This window comes from Rutilus rutilus (genome assembly GCF_951802725.1).
Source record: "Rutilus rutilus genome assembly, chromosome: 7".
Lineage (NCBI taxonomy): Eukaryota > Metazoa > Chordata > Actinopteri > Cypriniformes > Leuciscidae > Rutilus > Rutilus rutilus.
In genome coordinates, this window is record NC_140221.1 from 32,620,726 (window position 1) to 32,627,803 (window position 7,078).

A 7,078-nucleotide genomic window follows, 5' to 3' on the forward strand; every position below is an offset into this window, starting at 1 on the left:
CTGTTTGGAATTCACTTCCAAGGATAGTGAAGGCTTAATGTCATTAGTTGATGCATATTTCCCCTTTTTCTACTGACGCATGTGGTTTCATCTAACTTGTCAAACTGGAGATCATTTTTAATATTTAAACAGCATTTTCTACTTCTGACTATCTTGTTGAAAAGACTAGCTTAGACCAGTGTGCTATAATGCTGGTGTTGTGCTGTAGCATCAATGGTCGCAGTGAGGCTGGTTGACCACGGAAGTCTTGCTGGTTAAGCTGATTAAACAGTCTTGTGGAGACATCGACACACAAGAGCATCCAATACCGGCCTTTCTTCATCAGGGTCAATGGTCTCTTTTCCCTTCAAGTTCTTAGAGTGTGAATTGAAATGCTGTTTCCTTTATAATTCGCCTTCAGCACGTAAAATAGTATTTCAATTACTTAGGCCTTGAGATCAGTGGAAAGGTGTTTTAAGTTGCAGCCTTTGAAGTGAGAGCTCAGATATGTGGGTCTCAGCACAGTCCCGTTAGATTTTAAAAACCCCACCCCATCCTCCCACACTAGAAGAGAGAAATGAGAGAAACATCAACCTAGAATAATGGAGCACTACTGCAGGGTTCGTTGAGACTCAATTCCACCCATGACTAACTGTAGCATAGCCGAATATGCCTTTACATTCAATCTCTCACAGAAAAGCTGATTGTTTCTGCTTTCCTTTACTGGGGATATTGTTTGCTTGCATTTTATTTTGGCCTTTGTATTTAATGCTCTTTAAATACATTTAAATTAAACTTTTTTATTTTAGGTTGGACACACTTATTATCGCTTGCATTTCACATTTAAACTTCCCTGTTTTTTGTAAAACTTTGAATATCAACTCATGTTGTCTCTGAAAAGGTAAAGCTAAATTGTAGAACAGTTACATGGCAATACCTTACAGTTCGGTTAGGTTCCATTTGTTAACATTTGTGACCCTGGACCACAAAACCAGCCACAACACTCTCAGAAAAAAAGGTACAAAAGCTGTCACTGTGGCGGTACCTTTTCAAAAGGTACACATTTGTACCTAAAGAGTGCATTTTAGTCCCTCAAAGTGTACATATTAGTACCTAAATGGTACATATTAGAACCCTTTTGAAGGGTACTGTCCCAGTGACAGCTTTTGTAAAAAAAAATTCTGAGAGTGAAGGGTCAATTTTTGAAATTGAGATTTATACATATATAAATAAATAAGCTTTCCATTGATGTATGGTTTGTTAGGATAAGACAATATTTGGCCGAGATACAACTATTTGAAAATCTGGAATCTAGGGGTGCAAAAAAATATCTAAACATTGAGAAAACTGCCTAAGTTGTCCATTTATGTTCGCGCTTTTGCTGCATCCACTCACAAAAATATATATTTTTATATTTACAGTAGGAGATTTACAAAATATCTTCATGGAACATGATCTTTACTTAATATCCTAATGAGTTTTGGCATAAAAGAAAAATCAATCATTTTGACCCATACAATGTATTGTTGGGTATTGCCACAAATATACCCGTGCGAGTTGTGACTGGTCCAGATGGTCCGGGTGTCACATTTGTTAATATATTAGGTATGAACTGACAATTAACAATACTTTTACATTGATTAATTTTGGTATTAATCTTTACAAATACATACTTTACATGTTTTTGGTATTTCAAGTTGTATGAATTAGCATTAATTGTATTATGATTAACCATGAATTAACAATCCTATATGTGTGTGTGTGTGTATAAATGCTGTTGTAGTGTAACCTTCCTGGTCTACGTAAAGGACTGTTGTAAAGCATAAACATTGTTTAAAATAAAACTTTTAAGGTGTAAGGCTGAAACTGGTTGAGGAAGTTAGGGGTTGTAGGTAATGGAACTTTAACTGGATTTCTTCAGCCGTGACTTTTTAAAGGTCAGCGCAAGCGCGTTAAGAAGTCCCTGAGGATTTTCAGTACTCAGAGACATCTTTGTTCTTGCCTTCTATAAGAAGACATGCATTTATATTTCTGTTGAGTCCAATTTTGAGAGCATGTGCCCCCGAGAGCTTATCTGTAAAATGTATGTATTAGCTGATCCTGCTGAATGTATAGACTATTGTAATTTCAAAACGATTTCTAAATCAATCTCCCTGTGATGCTCTCTGTGATCCCTACAGCAAACAAATAAGCAAACAACCAAAACTTTAAAATCCTGTGACCATCTTCTCCCACCAAAATGGCCACAATTTACAGAGAAAAACTTGCTCTTGATCAGATCACAATAACCAAACCCCTGCTCCACATCACTTGTTAATGTTATTCAAGCAAACATTGCCCACAGTTCTCAGACAAAATTACATTCACACCAGTGGTCCTTTGTCACAGAAACAGTAATGTGAATCAATTTCATTCCTGCACACTAATTTAGGAGTCGTAATTATTGCTTTCCTCTGCGGTTTCCAACCGAATACGAGAGCCTCTCTGGCACTGGTTGATTAGCACAACATTTGGCATTGAGGCCACATCAAGAGAATAACTCCAGATGTGCTTTTGTTGCCTGGCGACGGAGATTATGTCACTAAAACCTGACAATTCTGACAGTGAGCCAGATTTCCTTAACAGTTTGCCGATTAAAAATTTCGAAAAATACTAGTTTTGTTGTGAAAGGAAAATCATATTCATATTCATAATTGCTACATAGAGGATCTAATAAATACTGTACATGAAATAATTTTTATTGTAAAGCTTCTATTTCAGAGATGTGCCTTGCTGGCTATTTTAGCATACTTAAACAATATTATATGTTTTGCATATATTCAATATTCCTTATTTATTGAGATATAAGAAGTTTGTTTCTGAGGTTTCCATTATGGCCCAGGCTCCTAGAGTGATATCAATAACAAAAGTATCAGTGGGCCGATCTCGCCCTAGAGGATCGCTGGTTCCAGCACGAGCGATCTGCATGCTCCATATTAATCCAACCCAGTTTCCGCGCGATCAGAGTTGAGTTTAAGTGTGTGGATCAGCTGAGCCATGCCCTCCATGCAGTCTGCTTGTATAGGTCATCACCAATGTTTGATGCAATTATCTGCCAGCAGGAAGGAAGTGGGGTGGAGGGAATGGTTAAAAGCCCAAATGTCAAGTGATTCCACAGCGAGATGGTGTCTATGAACCTGCGGACAGAGAGGCAAAAACCTTCCCTATGAAGCCTCCTGAGAGAACTTGTCACCTATCCAACAAGTTTTATTTCACACCAGAACTGTGCTGTTACTGAGACTTTGAAAAGCAAAGCTAAGAAACAAAGAGGTCTGATTATTTACGACAACATTTGCTTTTTGTGGTATCCTGTGCTGTACTACATGCTACCAGTCAGCGACATCTGGTAAAAGAAACATCCAATTTGTTTCATAATGTGTGTAAAGGGTAATTTATACTTCAGTAATTGCTGAATCATTCAGCTGATGACTCTGTGCTCAGCATTGTGACTGATCTCAGATATGATTAATGGAATAGCTTCCTAATAAAGTGTCTCCCTAGGTTCTGTATCATTTCTTAGCACTCTGCACTACTTATTCTAAGCTGCCGGAAGTAGAGAACAGTGCCTATGAACTCTCAGTCATAAATCAGTTTGTGTTTACTTTGGCCAGATGAGTCATTTTAAATAGACATTTACTGGAAAATTAATTGGTTTCAATAATACTATCACTAAGTAAAATATGGTAAAAATCATCACAGTGGCATCCATAAAAACAACATTATCTTAATCACTGCCATAAAGTTTAGTGCATTGGTGCAGTCTGATGGAGTAGGAGTGATCACTTACAATTTAGCATGACACAAGCCCTCTGGGAATTCCAATTTTTGCCACACTATTTATTTTGTCATTTTGTGTGTATTTCATTTTGTTTGTTTGTGTGTGTGTGTGTGTGTGTGTGTGTGTGTGTGTGTGTGTGTGTGTGTGTGTGTGTGTGTGTGTGTTTGAGTGTGTGTGTGTGTGTGTGAGTGAGTGAGTGAGTGAGTGAGTGAGTGAGTGAGTGAGTGAGTGAGTGAGTGAGTGAGTGAGTGAGTGAGTGAGTGAGTGAGAGAGAGAGAGAGAGAGAGAGAGAGAGAGAGAGAGAGAGAGAGAGAGAGAGAGAGAGAGAGAGAGAGAGAGAGAGAGAGAGAGAGAGAGAGAGAGAGAGAGAGAGAGAGAGAGAGAGAGATCTGTGCCTATGCTAATGGCAGAAACAGTGTCAGGTTTTGGAAATGTTCAGTGCTATAATTTCTGCCTGCAAAAGTCCAGAGATCAGTAGCGATTATTTGCATGTGAGTGGATTCAGAACATGGAATCACAGGAGACCAAAACACGTAAGTATATAAGCTTAGAATTATTGGTTTAGATATTTGGTAGGCTCTTATGGGGCCTGTTTACACCTGGTTATTTTATGCCTTTTACTGATCAGATAGCTCTCTGATTTGAACATTTTGGGAGGAGTAAAATGTACACATGTGGTTTCAACAACCAGTTGCAGACTTGTCCAGTTTCATCTGGAATGCGGCCCAGACCGCCTTCTGATGTGGTTTGAGCGATCAGATTTAAATCCGTCTCGAATGCGTTTTGGAGGGCATTTAGGATACACCTGGTCTTTTCGCGATTGGATAGCTATGCGATCTGAGAGAACGCATTAAGTGACCAGGTGTAAACAGGCCTAGTTCTGAAAAGTGACATTATTTTAACTTTATTTTATGTATGTTATCAATTGCCCATTGACAGCATCACAAAAAAGCTTACATCAGTATCACTGAAAATAAATAATTCCTTTCTTTTTCTCTCTCTCACACACACTTTCATCTTCATGTCAAGCTGACATTTCTTTGGTGATGTGCAGGAGGAACATTATAAGTGTGTGAAAATCCATCTTTGACTCTCTCCTCACCTCTGTCTCATCACACATAGAAAAAGCCTCACTTCCCAACCCCCTCTACGGGGGTCTTTTAAACTGCAGTCAGGGGGAAAAACCCACCAATGTCAAATCACCACCACAATGGCACATACTAGCTTCCTAGCATCATAACTCATTATAAGTCTTTTCCTGACACAAAGCTGCTGCCTGACGGGCTGTGTAAAGCAAAGGCTGAAGTAAATGTCATTCAAAACGATTACTGAAACAACCTTCATTTAAAATATAGCTGGGTGAGTGGCCCTGACCAGCTATAACCTATTGCATAACGACATCCTAGGGCCAACCTTAACAGCAGTTTTATTGCTAGAAAAAGAGAGAGAGGTAAGAGGGCAGCAAAGATAAGGAACTGAGAAATATTCCAGAATTTTACATAGAATAAATAATCTAAAAATAATAAATTTTGTACAGATTGATTTATTTATTGGTTGGTTGGTGTTTCAAATCAACATACAGAAACTGTGGCTAGAGAAAACAAGGATTTGAGCAGTTGTGTTTTTTGGCTCAAAACCATATAGTTATTATGATTTAGGGCCCTATTTTAACGACCTAAACGCATGGTCTAAAGCGCAGGGCGCAAGTGCACTTAGGGCGTATCCGAATCCACTTTTGCTAGTTTAACGACGGGAAAAATGGTCTGCGCGCCCGGCGCATGGTCTAAAAGGGTTGTCCCTATACACTAAATGAGTAATGGGTGTGTTTTGGGCGTAACGTGCAATAAACCAACCAGAGTCTCATCTCCCATTCCCTTTAAAAGCCAGTTGCGCTCGTGCCATGGCGGATTCGCTATTTATATGGTGGAATTTGCAAGCGGAAAAACAACGCTTCTCTAGCGAGGAAACGGATCTGTTAGACCGTCTACGGGACAAAGTGTACGCGCGTTGTGGACCCGCCTATTAGTCCAGTCATTTTTAGCCAAAATGGGGGTCAACCTAGGACAAATTGCAACAGAAGCAAACTCAACTGATTTTGTATCCTCAATATGTCCTGAGCAAGGACAAAAAAAGCTCAGAAGAATCCCATTAGGGGAAAGTTTCGAAAAAGACCCAAATATAGCCTATTCATTCTTTTTCTCATGTGAATAGGGTAAACATTTTAACCTTTAGATGTCACCATGAAACTTTCTGAGTTGATTACTTACATCAAGACAAACAAAAAATGTATTACAAGTGCAGTGCATAATCTATAATTACGTATGTGCTAATTTGCATAAATGCCACAACAGATCTAAACATTGGGTATAGCCAGGAGAAAATGTCTTGTTAAATCTTGTTGACATATACAGTAAAAGACTTAATGTTAAGGTCTGAATGGAACCCATTTAGGCTACTGATGAGCATTAATACATAGAGGCAGGAAGAAGTACTTTAAACCAGCCTTTATTAATTATTATTGCAGAGATGGGGTTTGGGGCTGGGTCCGTGGGACTGTTTCTGGGGGATGAGTCTGAGGGAAGAACAGGAGACAAGGGTAAGGAGAATGCAGAAGACAAAATAGGTAAAATAAAAAGTGAACCCCCAGAAACAGTCCCACGGACAGTCCCACAGATTGCTCTAAGATCATGCCTGCTTATTTAAAGGCATAGTTCACCCAAAAATGAAAATTCTTTCATCATTTACTCACCCCCAAAACTTGAAAAGAAGATATTTAGAAGAATATGGGTAACCAAACAGTTGATGGGCCCCATTGACTTCCATAGTATGGAAAGAAACACTATGGAAGTCAATGGGGCCCATCAACTGTTTGGTTACTAAAATCCTTCAAAATATCTTCTTTTATGTTCAGCAGAAGAAAGAAATTCAAACAAGTTTGGAACAACTTGATGGTGAGTAAATTTTCATTTTTGGGTGAACAATCCCTTTAAGGATCCTTGGCATCAAAAAGTTTGAAAACGTTGAAGTTGTTTCTGCAGGCATAATTGTACAATAGCAATGCATCGTAACTTGACATTGCCTGACCACTCAGCTGAATCTGATATTTTGTTTCAACTGCAAACAGATCCAGCAACAGGTTCTGAACCTGGCCGCAGTCATGTGTAGTAGCAAGGTTAATAGGGGTCAGTGCATGTCTTGTCTCCTCTCACATCTGAAGACCACCTGATACTTGATGCAGTCTGTTAAAAAGGTCTGATAGCTCATATCAGCTATCTAACGTGA